Raw genomic sequence first — 17,959 nt, 5'->3', positions numbered from 1 at the left:
GTGTGCCCAAGAAATGCTGTAAATTACTGCATTAAGTTGAGAATCTGACGGAGATGTACTTTTAAAAGATGTCAAACATAATGCAACAGAATGATCGGAGGCTGCTTTAAAAAAGGAACTATTATTTAACAATTTGTACTTTTAATAAAACAAATACCGAATAGTCAAAAACAAACCCGAATGTCGCACTTCCTGTGCAGCACAGGACTTCGCCCTACTGTCAGGCCTAAGACCACAGTTGTTTTTACTATATGTTCTATATAGGCACTGGCCACTATTGCAATTTTGCATGCATTCCAACCCCTCTAAAAATACCTGAACTCAACAGAACTATTCAAGAGAAAACATTCCAGCCACAGTAAACATGGGATTGACTGGCTCTTTTTTCCACCACTTTGAACCAAATCACATGCGTATGAAGAATACTCTCTAGATGGCCCCAAACAGGAAAAACAGGCAATATCAAAAAGTCATGTTATGCATATTCTGACATTCTTATTTTGTCAAATTGAACATGTACCTACTATTTCATATCTCCTCTATTAAATTATGCCATTTATTGCAGGTCTTCACTCAAAAATTCACCAATATTCACCATCAAACAGAGGAACTATTTTCCGCGTAAACACTTCCGTATTGTGGTCAACCAAGGGCAAATAACTGTGGTATTGTGCCTATTTGATGTAGGCAGCATGTATTACAACATTATACATTGAAATTAAACAGTATTTCATTTGCGAAAGTCACATCTGTCTATATTTTCACGATTACATGTATATAACAGAATATAGATATAATATATATAACTGTACTGTATCACGTTTGTCAGATAAGTGTCTGTTTGTTTCATTTTTCATTCATTTTGTGGAAATTCCGTCTTTCTGATGCATCTACCAGAGCTTGTTATACATATAAAACATAAGTGGTTCTGAAATTAGAAAGCAAAATTACATATCTGGTTTTAAATTCTACATGTACATGTTTATAGATATCAACAGCCGTAAAATCACATCTTCTATAGATACGATATATCTTTTGAAGCATGCTAATAATTTAAAATTAAATACGCGCACATGTATAAAGTACAGGTTAAAGATCAAGGTATTTATATGCCTTGAACATGTATTTTTTTAATTGCGCTCATGCTACAAGTGTATACGCCGAAAGTCGGATATCTATTTATTTAAAAAATACTGAATATTCTTTCAAAAGTATAAATCTGAAAGACTTATATCTAGAGGACACATTTTATAAATACATTTGTATGCACCGAAAACATTTTTTTTCCTTTCTTTCTTTAAAATTTTCAAATGAAATAAACGAAAATGAAAGACTTATATCTAGAGTACACATTTTATAAATACATTTGTATGCACCGAAATCATTTTTTTCCTTTCTTTCTTTTAAGTTTTCAAATGAAATAAACGATAAATGATACAAGTTTTTAAACAAATCTGCCTCCAAATATCAGACATTTTCTTCTGTAGCGGAGGAACATCAGTTGTCGGTCATATGGCACCAAGTCTGCTGTTTCGCGTTGTTCACATCGGCGTCCCATAGTTCCGTAATAATTCTCTGTTGTTTCTGAATTCTATATGCATACATCTCGTTGCGGAGTAGTATAGCAGTCTGTGACATCCTGAATTGCTAATCATTAGAATTGTCTAAAATACTTCCAGTTATATAGTTTCAATTTGTTGAATCTTTGCAGTTTTCAGCTTGGGCAAAATAAAGTATTTATATCAGCTGGTTCTTCATAATCAATTTATTTGCAAACTGTGTCGGGTATTTTCAATAAGAATTGCATGGGTAATTAAAGGTATAATACACTGACGAGAATCTGGCACCGTGTAAATATATCTGTTGCTAAAATGTTTCTTATTTGTCTTGTTTCTTTGTTGTTTTCTACACAGAATTTCAGATTATTACTTTTTCCATTTTAACATTGTTCATAAATTCTGTCTTATCAAAGTTTCTTTAATTGTAGATGGAGAGAAAGATTGATATATCATTATAGCTCGGGGTTATTTTTCGTTGATTGTTGTATTATTCATGATTTTATCTTTATCACTTTGACGTTCCACCAGGAAGTTGCTGATATAGTTGACTGATAATAAGTCCTTAAGGGCTCGTTCTGTAAGGGCGTCTTTCATTGGTCAATATTGTGTGTTAATCCGTGAATTTGTCAGTCCCTTTTTGCATTCCTGGCAGAAACTGTTATCTAACTGGCCATTATACTTTTTGCTTGTACTGTGTGCAGACGTGTTTTAGAAGTTTTGTTTGAAATTTAATTAAAATGCCACCGTAATACGAGCATTCAGATATAATAAAAGGATATAACAATGGACAAGAAGAATGATTACACGTATTCAAGTCATTATAAGGTAAGTACATTATATGTTTATCTTTTAACTGATATAAATTGTTTTAAATAAAACAAAATACTTTAACATTTAATTTGCATTTGCAAACAGACTTATTATTCCTTCTCTTGAGAAGGAATATCTTAATTCAATAAGTCACACTTGACTGAGCCACTGATGTCGAAAGCTGTTGTAATTACAAGCTGGCCAATTAAACTCCGTGACCTTAGAAATAACCTCTGACGTTAAACTATTCTTTCTCATTTGAAGCGACTCCATGGATTACACACAATACTAAACCCGAGGATGATTAATTGATTCTTTTATTTCCTCCTGAACATAACATATGTACATTCACCAGATAGACATATATCAGCAAATTTAAATGTAAACAACCAAATATTATCGTTACCTTCAAATGCATAGTTAATGTGTGAAGACAAACCCCATTGTGACCCTCTAATTATGTGCAATGAATTCACACATCGAATCATAATAGATTGACCAGGTCAATGTCTTATTGCCGTATTTACTCTACTGAAAGAGGTAACAGATTTAATTTGTTGTTGGATTTAACAATTTATGTTAAATAACTAGCGTAAATACTTACCTGATATTTTTTGGCAGTATAAAACAGACATTGCAATCAAATTTTACAAGATGGTCATTTTATATTTATATAGATGTGCCCTAGAAGGAACTTTTGGTATGCTTTAACTTGTATTTTATGATTTATTTCGCCAAAATTATTCGGGCAAGTGAATTTGATACATAGTTAAATGAATAACAATTTTTTTTTGTACCGGTTGCCGCCTTTTCCTTTTTATTTCACAGCATTTGTGACCATGTTTACTTTATTAATTTAAAAATATGACAATATAAGTTTAAATTAAATACTTCAATGATATGTACTTTGAAACATGTACATTTGATAGAAATAAAATAGAATTAATACGATTACAGCAATTCATTCATTTTGCGGAAATGTATCGCAGTAAATGTGCTTTAACTATAATGGCTAGTAAAATAATATGCTTGTTCTCACAGAAAAGGTCAGAGAACTCTAAATCTAAATCAACAAAATCATTATATATATATATATATATATATATATATATATATATATATATATATATATATATATATATATATATATATATATATATGCAATAAAAGTAATTACGTATTGTAAGCATTACTTATTCGGCTTATTCTATGATATATATTATTAAATTGCTGTTATGCCTATAAATTTTAGTCGTATCTGCATTTTACTATTAAGAAAAGACATGAGTTGAATATAACTATTTCTTTTTCTTAATCAATACTAAAATCTTCAGAAATACGTTTAAACAGGTGCTAGGAGATATTTACCCTGACACCGGTTTTGTCTCAGAACACTTAATGATTTGACATTAAAATTATTTAATAACAATAATTACAAATGTGAATAACAGCGTAGGTATTCTGTTCTCAACAGAATTAAAGAAAAAAAATGTTACTTTGAGGTTGTATCTTGTATTTTCTACTAGCCTTTTTCTATGCAGAAACGTAACTTCGTGCATGAAGAACTTAACAAAACACCGAACAATTATAATAAATGTATGAACAATAACTTTAATCGAAGATATTTACAAAAACAATGCAGCGTATATGTAAATACACCTTGGTGAAGTCATTTTGATTTATCAACATTATCATATAGCGCTACTTTTCTTACCAATCTCTAGTTAAACCATTTTATACTATAAAATAGCAAAATATTCTCTAAGATAGGACCTTCGCGTTAGTCCTTAAACAATTGTCTAGCAGTTAGGCCTAAAACAATTTCTTATCAGACCTTGCATCATGTCATTTTTGATTTTTTCACTCCCAGCCATGTGACATTTGCAGATATTTCTGTTTGTCATCATTTTCATGTTTGTTTACAGGACTAGATATCTTTGTGTGTCTTGTAACATTTTCAATAACCATGTTACTTTGATTATTTTCAGACTCGTTTGACAAGGACTGTGTATCCAACTCCTCCGTCTCTATGGACTTATCTGAATGCGAATCACCTGATTCCATGCGATAATCATTATCAAGGTAATTGTTTTTTTTTCTGTATTGTTACCTATACTGCCTGAATTTTCGCCAGTATTGCTTGATTTTCGTTCAGTTTCTGTCATTTTGTTCCCTTAAATGTTTTCTTAACTGAGCTAAAGGAGTGTTATCTTCTGAGGAAGAATGTTTACGTTCTTGACGGACCATATTTGTTCTTTTTGGCATTTTAACTTTTCTGATTTTGTTTGATATTTCAGTATCAGAAACATCAGATTCATCATTACTGCTTGAGCTAGAATCATCTGGAGGTATTACATAATTAACCCTCTGTCTTGGATAACCTTTGACAACTTTGCGTTCGGGCCATTCAGCAATGTCAGCAAGCCTTATCTGATCTGACTGTACTTGAACAACAGAGTTGTCAAGCTGGTTCTTAATAAGTAGGCATTTACCTAGAGCATTTTATTTTCAAGGGAAATAATTGTGGTCTGACAGTATTATTTTGAAAATCACAGTTGAGATTTTTTTATGTATGCACCGGTACAGTTTTGTGGGGAAGCGAAAGTTGTCATGGAATTTTGTCTTCTTCTAAAAACAAGGTAAGTTGACAGTTTTTGTTGAAATATATATCTGATAGCTGACACTTGGGAGAATGTTTTGGTTTATATCCACCTTACAGATTTTTTGAAAATGAAGAGAAACAGGGGAAATTCTGTAAATTTCTTCTTATATTCAAATGAGCTGAAAATGTATTGAAATGACTAGATCAGAAGTTTATGCCTTTCCAGTAAGTTTTTCCCTACCTTTGACGATAGTTATTAAAAAGTATAGATATCAACCTCTTTGCTGATATTAGTACCTAAAATTTTCAGCCTGTGAATAGCTGTGGAAATTTGGGACTTCCTTTTTTTGAGGATATAGATAGATCTAAGCTATATTTAGACTAAAGTTTTTTCAGTATAACAGCATGTAGAGAACCCTTACATACAGTCAAATATTCTTGATATTGCAAGGAAATATCATGCATTTTTCAAGTGCTTGCTGTTTCTTATGTTGTGCATACTTGATATAGGTCATTGTCAATGTCAACTATCATTATACTGACATTTGAAGTTGTTGTTTTTTTCTAAATTACCTCCCTTATATATGCATTTTTCTTCATTCATTTTATTGATAATTACTGCCCTTTATGTTTAGCAAAAATTCTCATATTGCATTTAATTAACTCCCTTTATTTAACATGAAAAATTCTCTTGTGTAATGATTATTTGTATATTTTACTTACAGTGTCTGATACATGTAGTTGCAGTCTGTCTTTGGAAGCTGTAGAAATAACAAGAAAGAGGCTGACATAGTGGTATAGTTTGTTATATATGAAGTTTATTGATGGCATTCATGTCATGATGATATCATTAAAGGCCTAGATTCACTAGTATATAAGTGTCCCCCCCCCCCCAAAAAAAAAATCCAATATACAACTCCCATCTTATCTGCTGCTTATCAGCGATTATGTAACAGTAACTGATTAGAGGGCAATTAGCACAGCAGGGACCCCAACTAGACCATGAAGATATGTGCAGTGGAGCTGAAAGAAATTAATTTTTCTTCAGTGAATGTGGAATGATAATAATAATAATTATTATTTTGATATTATATAGATGATAATAACTATTACTTTAATGTTATAATAATAATAATAATAATAATAATAATTATTATAATTATAAATATAATCATGATTGTTATTATTATCATTATTATTATTATTATGTTACATTTAGGATGATAAAAGATACAGAAATAATATTGAAAATAGTAATGATGATAAAACACAAGTATAGTGGAAACTTCATGAATTCTTTGTGCTGACAAAAAATATAATATAAAATTATTGTGTTCCATCTATACTCGACTTTCATTTTCAGTATGTTGCCAAAAGGGACTTTTTTCATGCTTTGCTTTGTAACTTTGAAATGCACATACTGTTTTCAATTTTAGACAAATGTTATTTACAGTATTCTGCCAGCTTTAGATGAGTGAAAGTCACATTTTTCTGAAATATCACAATTCTCCAGACAGAATTTGAAAAAAATAAAAACTTGCATATTTCTTTAAGTAAGTCTCTCATTTTCATTATTATGAATTATTTTATTTTATTATTGTGTTTGATCAACAATATTTTTCGTTACAGAGAAATGCCAAAAAGAAACTGGTTATAACTTTAAATGTTATCAATTATTCATTAATTTAAAATAAATTATATTGTTTCCCTTTCTCACTAACTGATACACTTGTAAGGTAGACTGACTCTCCAATAAACAATGACCCTTGTTTATTGGAACCATATTGTGATGGTCATTAGCCCCAAACTGTGCTGGTGAAAACAGAAATTCCTTGGCCCACTGCCAAAATCTAGGCCTTTAAAGTACAACAAACATTGATTTTCTGACAGTCATGTGTTATTACATTTGAACTGAGACTGTTTTATAATCAGGTTCATGATACATTTTTAATATACATTGTATACAATAGTTGCATTTTTTTCAATATTAATTGCAGCTTTATAAATTAGAACACTTCAGGGTCATGTTTGATATAGTTTATTAATGATTATAATTTTGATCATACAATGAGTTATAAGATATTTTATCACTTTTAATATATTTAGATTAATAAATGTAAAATGTCTGTATTAAATGCATAGGCCATCTTTTTTACAAAAATAAAGGGAAAAAAATGTTGTATAATTTTCATTTTCAGTTTTGGTAGGGAAAAGTTTGAGTAGTACATGTACAGTTGTTTGACCTGTCTTACCCTGTGGCAGTCCAAGAAGATGTTACCATTATGAAAAATGCAGGAGGTATTATGCTTTTGTATGTTAAACAAAGGTCTCAAAGCATTTATATGCTGTATGGCTACATTCTTGCTCCTGAAATAACTGTACAAGACAGCTATAAGACTGACATTCCTGACAAGATGTGAACCTTCTGTACATTATGTCAGCCTGGCATAAACATTTCTTTCCTGTAGCTTTGTGTATTCCTAAATTTACTAAGTAAATATCTCCATTAAAAATAATGATAATAGATATGGTTTAGTAATAAATGTGTGATAGCTTTGTAATCTCAACATTTCAAAAATAGAATAAACATGTACTTTGATAATAAATATTGAAATACAAATTTCAGTATATTATATCAGTCAGCAAAAACATGAAGTACATTTGTATCTTTGTATTAAGATAATTAAAACAATTATATTCAAATGCTTTGACACTGATTTTATGTTGATTTCCTAGAATGTGTGTGAATTAATGTTTTACAATATTTCAGAACTTGAAGACAATGGTTAGTGCAGAAGGGACATAAAAGTTATGACAAAAGTAACAGATATAAATAAGGTAAACTATTGTGATAAAAAGACATGGCCAGTGATGCACATCACAAAGGCAATATTTGAATTTAATTTTTTGTCAATTATGAGTTCTGTAAAGCTGATTTTGCAATATATATAAAATGATTAGGATTATCTTTTTTTACTGTGATCTTTTTTTCACATGATTTTGTCAAGACTGACCATTTGTTCATTGGAATAAGATAGTTAAAGGCGGCATTGTGTCACATAAAAATATGTCTGCATAGTTGCCTAACATTAAATGTCAAATTGTAAACAAGGAAATTCTAAATTTGGAAAATCCTTTGATGTTTTTCTTCATTTAGCTCAGTTGAAGGAGATGAACTTTGAAGCAATTTTCACAGTACAACCTCTCCAGAGTAGCTCACTCTGGCCCTAAAACCTCCCTATAACAACATCATGAGAATTTCCCTAAGCTGAAATATAACTATCAAATTTACTTCTCCAGAACAACAACCTCAAAATAACTAAAATATTTGTATATCCCACAGGGTATTGCTCTACAGAGGTTGCATTGTACTTATAATATCTATGATTTCAAATGCTTTAAGAAAAACAACACTTTCAACAAGGGGAAAAGTGAACATATATTACGCATAAGGTGAAGTTTTGGCAGTTCTCAAGTTCATTGTTTTTGCATGCTATATAAAAACACTTTAGGTAGTTTATCATTATTACATCATATACTAATCAGAGGTTGTAGGTTGTTGTTGGAGCTTTTAGGTGAGATCATAGGTGAACATCATCAGATTTATCTGTTTATTTTTTTCATCATTTTATTGAATACGTACATTGAATGTTATAAAATGTGCAATCTTTTCAGACAGTCCTATTAAATATCTTGTCATTTAGTGGATCTAAGTATATGTAAAATTTAAATAAAGCAGCAAGCCAAGTAGCGACACAATCTTGCTGCTTAAAACAGGTAATTCCTTAGACAAGTTGAAATAAGACAAAATGTCAATTTGTAGAGTTACCCGACTTGCTGCTTGAATAATATATTTCTAAGATTAGAATATCTGCAAATGTCTAAAATGATGTTATAATTGTTTTAAAAACTATCATGTTTTATTCTCTTTATGTAATAAAGTTTTACATTTGTATTTCCAGACGTGCTACAAGTGTGTTGTCATGTGAAATGGAATTTACCCCAACTGTGCTGCAAGATGTATATTCAAGTGCAAGACAGCCATGCACCAGCTGTAAACTGAGATGGACCCATATAATAAATATGTTGACTTTTCTATGTATTATCATCTGTACAGAATGTGTTCATGACAAGACTGTATACATATATTGTTAAATCATTTTTTATTTCCATTATTGCATGCATGTAAGAAGCAAGCATTTAGCAATTGCATTCATAGAAGTGCTAAAATGTGATCAATCTAATTTAAAGAAACACATTTAATTGGACTTTTTAAGTTTCATAGTATTTGTGGTGGAGACTGACCCAGTCATTCAGCAACTTATACTGTCTGTGTGTCATTTCTTGTATGTTATAGTTTTCTTAATAATACATTAAATGTCAAAGTTATGCTAAGATGAACTCATTCATCACTTGTAGATTAATGTTAAAGCAGTTCAACATTTTACCATAAGTTAACTAATATTCTATTTAACCAGAGTTGTCACATATTTTCATATAAATATTTGTACAATACAGTCTAATCTAATCTACATATGATGTTCCACAATTTTTTAGTTATATTTTATGTTGATATTTTATGTTGTTTTCATGTCTCAACATATAATTACTAACATCAAAGAAACCTAAGTATTTTACAATTTGGTTGGTATAAATGGTTATTTTATTTTTTTTTCCATCCAGGAGAATAAAGAAATATACATTTCAAACTATCTCATCATTCCAAATAAGTACACTACATAATCAAGATAAAAGAAATAAGAACAAAATATGTTGGTGGAATTTTATTTTCAAAAATTTGATATACAGTCTTTGTAGTATTTACTTCTTTAGATATGTTGGGCTGAAATGGGAATAACAAGATACTTTAAATTTTTGTAGTCATAAGTTAATATGGGAATTATTAACTTAACTTAAAAAGATTTTATCTCACTGTTATGCCATCTGAGCTTTAATATTTTTCAACATTGTCATTGGCAACAAGGCTCAAAATTATTTGTTGTGTATAACTTGCATTCATGTGTAATAAATGCTTTTATGGTATTCTTTAATATAATTTATGCTTTTCATCTTACCATGGATTAAAAAAAATATAAATTTATTTGTCTGAAAATTAAGATAAAAATACTGACTGATTAAATTGCAATATAAGAAAGCTTATTTGAGATAAAGGGAGGTAATTCCATAAAAAATATGTAGAATGTAGATGATAAATGTAATGAAGGGAGGTAATAAAATATTGTGAAGTTATTAGTCTTCATTTCTTTGATGAGCTAATTAATTGTTTTACATTTTGGTTTATTAACTACAAGTATGACCTAACATGTGAACCTGTCCTGAAGGAAAATAAAATAGGTTGTTTGATGTCCTTGTACTGTTAAGTTGTTCCTGTATTTGTTTACATTCCATGTCTGAATGAAATGAAGAAACTTTAATGAGGGTATCCCGGGAAAATACCTAAGTTTATTTTTATATCAGCTAATTTGATGAGATAGTCACTCAGGAGTTGTCTATCCTATTTCCAAAAATGCTATGGGGACTAAATTTTTTGGAGTAAATATCTTTTTTAAAAAATAACACACAGCATTTTAATATTGTATATATATTATCTTATGCACTTAGCAATATATATTTGGAGTCAAAATGTTAAAAATTCAGGTTTTAATGTTTTAGTTACAATGTCTATAATAAGGTATGTAACTGGACATTTTTGTTCAAGAATTCTGTAATGTGATTTCCAGCGGTCTTCAAGCTTGTTTTTTCTTTGATAGTTCTTATAACAGACAGGATCATTTATTTCGAACTTAATGTCTTTTGCCTTTTTTGTCTACTTGTGCCTTATGTTTTCGTTTTGAGCGTTTTAAATGTCTATAAGCTGTAAGGAAACTTGAATGATGTTCTTGAAGAACTCTTCGCCATTGTATTTAGCTCTAGGCTTTAGCAAATTATCAATAGGTAAAATCGGGTCTCTGTTGTAAACTAAATAGAAAGGTGTGAACTTTGAACTTGAAGAAACATTGTGATATATGCCTGCTAAAGACATATTAAGATGAAGATCCCATTCACGTGTATAACCTTGAACTTTTTTTGCTAAAATATCATGCAGAACTCTGTGCATTCGTTCTTGTTTTGCATTACTTTCAGGGTGGTATGCTGTACATGATACATTGTCAATATTTAACTCTTTCAGAACTTCCCTAAAGGCAGAACTCGTACATTCTGACCCTCGGTCATGAATAATCTGGAGAGGACATCCATATCTAGGATATATCTCATTCAAAAGTAAGTCTTTTACTGTATTTGTACTTCTATCAGGAGCTGCGAAAGCCTCTGGAAAACCATTGAACATGTCAACAAAACAAATGATGTAACGATTGCCACTTAGTGTTTTCTCATAAGGACCACATATGTCTATTGAAACAATAGCAAATGGAAATAGTGCAATATTTGTTTCTCTTGAGGGAGCTTTAACCTTTGTAAAATTTCTAGACTGTCAATCAACACAAGTCGTTACATATCTATGAAGTTCTTTAAACATATTTGGCCAGTAGTACTTTGTTTTTATAGTTGCAAACATACGCTGGGTACCGGGGTGACCATTGTTGTGATATTCTGTTAAAACTAATGATTTCAAATGACTAGGAACATATAGTCTCATAACTGGTTCTTCATCTGGGTTCGAAATATAGTATAGAACATTGTCTACTTCTAAATACTTCTTGAATTCAACCTTATTTGGGTCACCATGCTTCAGTTGCATTTTCATCTGAATAATTGCAGGATCTTTATCTTGTTCTAATCTCATATCTAAATCTGCAAATGCTGGGACAGTTTCTTTGATATTCTTTGTTAGCTACTTCTTTCGGATTTAAGTTGGTAGAGTTTAAATCATCAATACTTTAAACTTCATATTCTTCAGAAACTTTGTAGGTATTGTCATTAATATCTGTTTCGATTTACTGCTCACTTTCTGTTTGTTTATTTTCAGATTCTGGTGGTCGTGAAAAGAAATCAGCAATAACATTTGCCTTTCCGGGAAGATACTCTATCTTACAGTTGTAACCACTAATAGACAATGCCCATAACTGAATTTTCTTGTTTTGCATTGGACTTTTTAATAAATGATGGAGCGGAGAATGGTCGCATTTGATTGTAAATTCAGCATTGTGTAAAAAGCAATCTAGACGTTGCAAAGAATAAAAGATGGCGTACGCCTCCTTCTCAATAGTGCTGTATTTCTTTTGTGTTTCACTTTGTTTATGAGACAGAAGATATATAGGTTTTTCTTTATTTTCATCTGATTCTAGTGAATTACACGCTTGAGTTACGCACGCTGCCCCATGACTATCGCTGGCATCGGTGTACAATGTAAACGGCTTGTTTGGATCTGGGTAGGATAAGAAGGGAATAGCTGTTAATTGTTCTTAAATTTTCTAAAAACTTTTCTGACATTTTTCTGTCCAAATAAATGGAGACCTTTTCCTTGTAAGGTTTATAAGAGGTTCTGCTATTTCTGAAAATGAGGGGATGAACCGACGATAAAATGAGGATGCCCCGATTATTTTTCGAACTTCACGCACATTTTTTGGAACCGGAAGTGACATAATAGCTTTAACTTTATCAGGAATTGGTCTGACGCCATCTTCATCTATGACAAAACCTAAGCATTCGGTTTTAGGCTGCATGAATTGACACTTTTTCAACTTAAGTTTAAGTTTTTGCTCTCTTAACTTTTGAAAAATAATGTCTAAGTGGCGTTTATGTTCTTCTAATGTTTAACTAAAGACAAGGCAGTCGTCCAAGTACGTGACAGCAAAATCTAGACCCTCTAAGACTTTAGACATTAGTTCCTGTAACCCCAGGGGCATTAACTAATCCGAAGCAGATAACGTTAAATTCGAATAGACCCCTGAATGTAGTAAATGCAGTTTTTCTTTATCTTTTTCATCAACTGGTATTTGCCAAAATCCTCAGAGACAGTCTAGGGTAGTAAAGTATTTTGATTCATCTAAAAGAGCCAATATATCATCGATATGAGGTAGAGGCTATGCTGTGGGTCTCACCAGGGCATTGATCCTCCTAAAGTCTATACAAAATCTGGTACTGTTGTCGTTTTTTTTTTTTTTTTTTTACCCAGCACACCAGGACTTGCATAGGGACTTTGAGAAGGTCTTATTACGTTAGCCTTAAGCATTTCATCTATAGCATCACTCATAATTTTTCTATCATTTAATGGTACTCTGTATGGTCGCTGCTTTATCGGTTCATGTTCTATAGTAGGAATTTTCATTGTAATCGTATCTGTCTGTGACAACTCTGAGTCATTATTCGCAAAAACGTCCCTATTTGTTTGAACTAATTTTTCTACATACTGAAAGTGTTCCTTATGTGTTATTATTTTTTTTTTTGTATTAATACTTGATTTTTCGCCCTTATTGTGTGATAGTTTATTGACATCAGAAACAGAAGCTATACATTTTTCATCAATTTGTTCAACAGTTGCGACAGCACATCCGTTTCTTAATTTAATTGTTCTATTTGTAGAATTTACTAACATAACAGGAAACCTACGATGTTTTCATAACTTTATGATTGAATTAGCTACCATTAAACCAGGTTCTGTACTAAGATAACCATCGTCAACACTTTTTAATTCATATGTTTTAAAATTCTTTAGTTTAGAGTCTTTCCTTAATTGTCCTGAACAAATATGCACTGTTTGATGTTTAATTACAGTATCTTTTTGCAATCTAACTACTGAAGCAATATGTACATCTTCTTGTAATGTGACTTAGCTATTTTTAACTCTCATTGATAAAAAATCGAAATAAATTTTGCATTTGTTCTGAATGAGAAAGTCCCTTCCAAGTATTGCTGTTCTATTCATATTTGAGACCATATAAAATTTATGTTCTATTTTTTCTCCACCTATTCGAAAAATAAGATTGGTGTATCCATCTACATGCAGTGAATTACTATTTACAGACGGTAATGAAACTTTATGATTTTTAAATAGTTTAGGCTTCCTATTTAATGATTCATATGTCCTCCTTTTAATTAATGAGACTTCTGCTTCAGAGTCTACAAATGCCCTTATTTTCTGTTTCCCTATTTTAATTGTACAAGAGTTTGGATTCCCCGCTAGCGCTATAAAATACGTTGATAAATCATTATTCCTACCACCGACTTCTTTATGACAGGAATATTTTAGTTTAAAGGCATAAATATGTTTCTATTAGGTCTCAATACACTTCTACATTCTCTCATAAAATGTCCTAATTTTCCACAATTCCAGCAATCAATATATTTTTTCAAATCATAATTGCTTTGAGATTTATTTTGGCTTGAATTCTGCATATGTCTAGTGGCTTTCTTTCGTAATAATACTGCATGAACATATTTCTGACGTGTCCTACATTGCTTGATATTATGACCTAGCCTACGGCAATAGTGACAACGAATTTCTGCCTGAGTGTGATCTAAGTCTACTTTCCAGATTTTATTTAGCTGTTTGACAAGTTTCTGAAGCATTTTGCTGGCTATTTAAATATCCGTAGCGTAAATTAAATCAATTTCTTAAATTTTGCTCATTCATTGCTGACGTAACTGCAGCCTGTAAAGTTTCCGGCGAATCACTCATAACCTTCTTTATAAGAAAATTTTCTGTTAACCCGTCAATAAAATAACCTATTAACTGTTTCTGAATAATTGCTAAATTTACAGTATGATTTTGACCTTGATCCTGATTTTCATAACCATCTTTTGCCAGAGTTAATAATCTTTCAGCATAGACATTTACATTGTGAGTCGTGTATCTCAGAAAATCTAGTAAATAAAGCATATTTTAAAGCAGCCCAAGTACTATCCTGATTTTCGTTCATAAACCTATGTATAAAATCTGACACTGGCCCTGTTGCAGTCTGATAGCAAATTAATTTCTTTCTCTCATCATTTAAATCATTTAAAATAGAATATTTTTCTATTAATTTTACCCATGACTTAAACTCTTCAGAATTACCATCAAATTTTGAAACTATATGTTGTACACTCTGAGTTCCTATTGCGGTGGAAACATTTTTTAATTGAATAGCCAAATCTTGAAAGATTTGCTGAATAGAAGTGTTGTCTGCCATTTTAAAATAAATTATTTAACAAGTAAATAGAATAGACAGTTTTCTAACCTTGTTTCTCGGCGTGATCATCTAGTGGTATTGCGTACTTCATCGTAGTGCCCCGACAACGTTCCATAGGTTCATCCTGTCTGCGGCTCCAGAAACGCGCGTTGTAACGTAGCGGATCATATGGTACAACAAACATAACCTTTTAACCAGTTTTATTTAACACAGCAACAGTCTTTAATATTTAAACATAACATTTTTACGTAGATATTATCAAGCGATGGTGACCTTATCAATCTAGCATTTCTACCCCATCTCTCTCTCTAACTTCATAGTTATGTTTCAACATATATATCCGAACTGGTTGTCTATCCTCTATGTAAAATTACGCAATCCGTCGTGCCTTTTTCCTTAACATAATTACTTTCATCGAGGATATGTATATAAAAATGACAAACGTGCACTAGCTTAACCCTTGGGCTACATGTTTTGTGACAGGTTTGAAAGCAGATACAGAAAACTATATACAAGTTCTCTATGTAGTAACTTTATAAAATAGGATAGAATAAAATATTTGTTTAATTCAAGCATTATAATTTATCATCTGTCTCCGTAACATATTAAACAATAATTTATAGAATATACAATATTTCGAACCTTTCAAACCTGTTACATTACACTGCGCACAAAACTGTAGCTTCCCATGAGTCATAGATTTAGATCTACATATTGGTGTAGACACTTTCCAGTACTTAATCAGGAAAATATATATATTTTTAATACAAATTGATGTTTTTACAGGCAATGTTGACACAATGACCGCAATATATATATAACAATAGGTCCTGTATACAGTACACTGTTTTTACATCTCCGATGTGTTTTAAATCTTTAAAGTATCACTGCTAATACCTTACTATTAAATCTAGATTGACTGAAAACTGTATCATCACTAGAAACAAGAATGTTTAGCTCTTTAGCAAATTCTAAAATATCGTATACATGTTTGTTTTTAAAAATTCGGCTCGAACAAAAATTGGCCAAACAGGAGAGCTTTTGGCCAGTTTGGCCCAATCATTTTATTTTTTGTTGGGTTTAAAGGCAAAGAAAATCTCCTATATAAGTGACCCCCCCCCCCCCCACCCCCAAATACCAGACTTTTTAATCCCCAATATACAAGATCCTGCCTGGTCCAGTCTGATAAGGGTCCATAAAACCCCTGTAGACTTGACATGTAGCCTAATTATTGTCAGAGAATCATAAATTTTATCGCCTACAGGTAAATTGGTTATTTCCTGTGTTTTGCATTTTATTAATTGAAATGCTGTTGTTTATTTTTAGTCTTTTTTCAGCATGTACACAAAATTATTTTTATTGATAAGATACTAATTTTGATTGCTCAGTCATGTTGAGGAATGTCCTGGCCAATTAAATTATAACTCCTATAGCAAAGCATTTCTCACTATAAAATAATTATTAAAAACTTAATAAGAGAAATTACAAGTTTGTTTATTCAATGATTATGATCTTTTTATCAAAAGTAACAAAATAAAAATGAAAAAAAAAGATAATTGCTGGATTTTATTAGAAATTAAAGAAGCGTTCAGTTGCATTTTTAATAGATAAAGAAGGTATATAGACAGAAGGATGTTATATATTAAAAATGCTTAATTCCTCTTGTGTTGTCTAAATAATGTTAACTTTCTTTTATGTATAATAAAATCCAGCAATAAAGATATATCATTGTTCAAAATACACAATAATTTATTACTTCTAAAAACTATGTGCCTGAATGCATTTTTTTATATTTTTGATAATAAAAAAAAGCAATAATGAGATGTAATTGTTAAAAAACTTACTTTATTAAAAATATGATAAAACACTGTTGTATCTTGTCACTTTGTTTATTTAGCCCTAATTCAGTCAATCTTTCTAAACTCGTTATAAAGGTGAGAACTGATTTACTATAAAGGTGAGAAATATCACCTGCAATTTATTTACTGCACAGTAGCTATACAGTAGCTTATTATGATAAACAGAAGCAAGTCTACCAATGGTCCTGACTTGTGTATTGGCCCTTATCGCCAATACGCAGACCTTATCATCTCCATAGGCCACATACCAGGCATACCAGAATCAGTGTCTTTAACGTCGTACCGACACAATTATAGGTCATATGGCGAATTTCCAGCTCTTGATGGTGGAGGAAGACCCTATGTGCCTCCGTGATTATTTCATCACGAGCGGGTACCTGGGTAGAACCACCGACCTTCCGTAAGCCAGCTGGATGGCTTCCTCTCATGAAGGATGCAACGCCTCGAATAAGGTTCGAACCCACATCGATGAGGGGCAAGTGATTAGAAGTAAGCGACCTTAACCACTCGGCTAATTGGCCCAATCAATGTTCCATTGACTTTACAAGCAAGTAAATGAAAAATTGTTCTGTTATCAAGACAAATTTTTTTGTAAAAGAAGCTTCGAAATAAAATATCTTTGAATTGTATCTGTTCAGTTTTCGATTCCGAGAAGTAGCATATCTATCTACATCATGTGGGCCCTACTTAGAACTAGAAAAGCGAGAAAATCTTCTGTTACTTCCCAAGTATCGGTATCCCAAATTTTACTTATATTATCTGCAATAACGTTTTGTTCTCTGGGAACCCATCGTACCTTTAAATCTATACTATGTTTTAAACATATTGATTTCTATTTTTCGGTAGATTTTTATTTGAAAACAAGATGAAAGTCAAAAGGGTTAAGGTGTTGTGGATTATGTAACGCTTCTCTCTTTGTACACGTATTATCGTAAATAGCCCAAGTGACTCTTTCCAAATAAATAGTGATGGATATATTTTCGGAATAGCTCGATA

General features: G+C 31.2%; 1 long non-coding RNA gene across 2 annotated transcripts; it reads left to right on the top strand.

Annotated features, from left to right (window-relative positions):
* The first annotated feature begins 1,174 nt into the window (after window positions 1-1,174).
* Window positions 1,175-14,456, top strand: LOC123558894 (uncharacterized). 2 transcript variants are annotated; one of them, XR_008370948.1, is made up of 8 exons: window positions 1,175-2,384; window positions 4,358-4,451; window positions 4,667-5,008; window positions 5,697-5,766; window positions 7,170-7,269; window positions 7,742-7,809; window positions 8,934-11,253; window positions 11,960-14,456. It is a non-coding gene; the product is annotated as an uncharacterized LOC123558894 (long non-coding RNA). The 2 variants fall into 2 exon arrangements; XR_006687827.2 differs by lacking the exon at window positions 1,175-2,384 and having other exon boundaries at window positions 3,593-4,451.
* Window positions 14,457-17,959: the final 3,503 nt, after the last annotated feature.

Source organism: Mercenaria mercenaria, chromosome 5 (genome assembly GCF_021730395.1).
Source record: "Mercenaria mercenaria strain notata chromosome 5, MADL_Memer_1, whole genome shotgun sequence".
NCBI lineage: Eukaryota > Metazoa > Mollusca > Bivalvia > Venerida > Veneridae > Mercenaria > Mercenaria mercenaria.
Note: the sequence above shows the minus strand (reverse complement) of the source record. Positions and strands in the feature narration are given on the sequence as shown.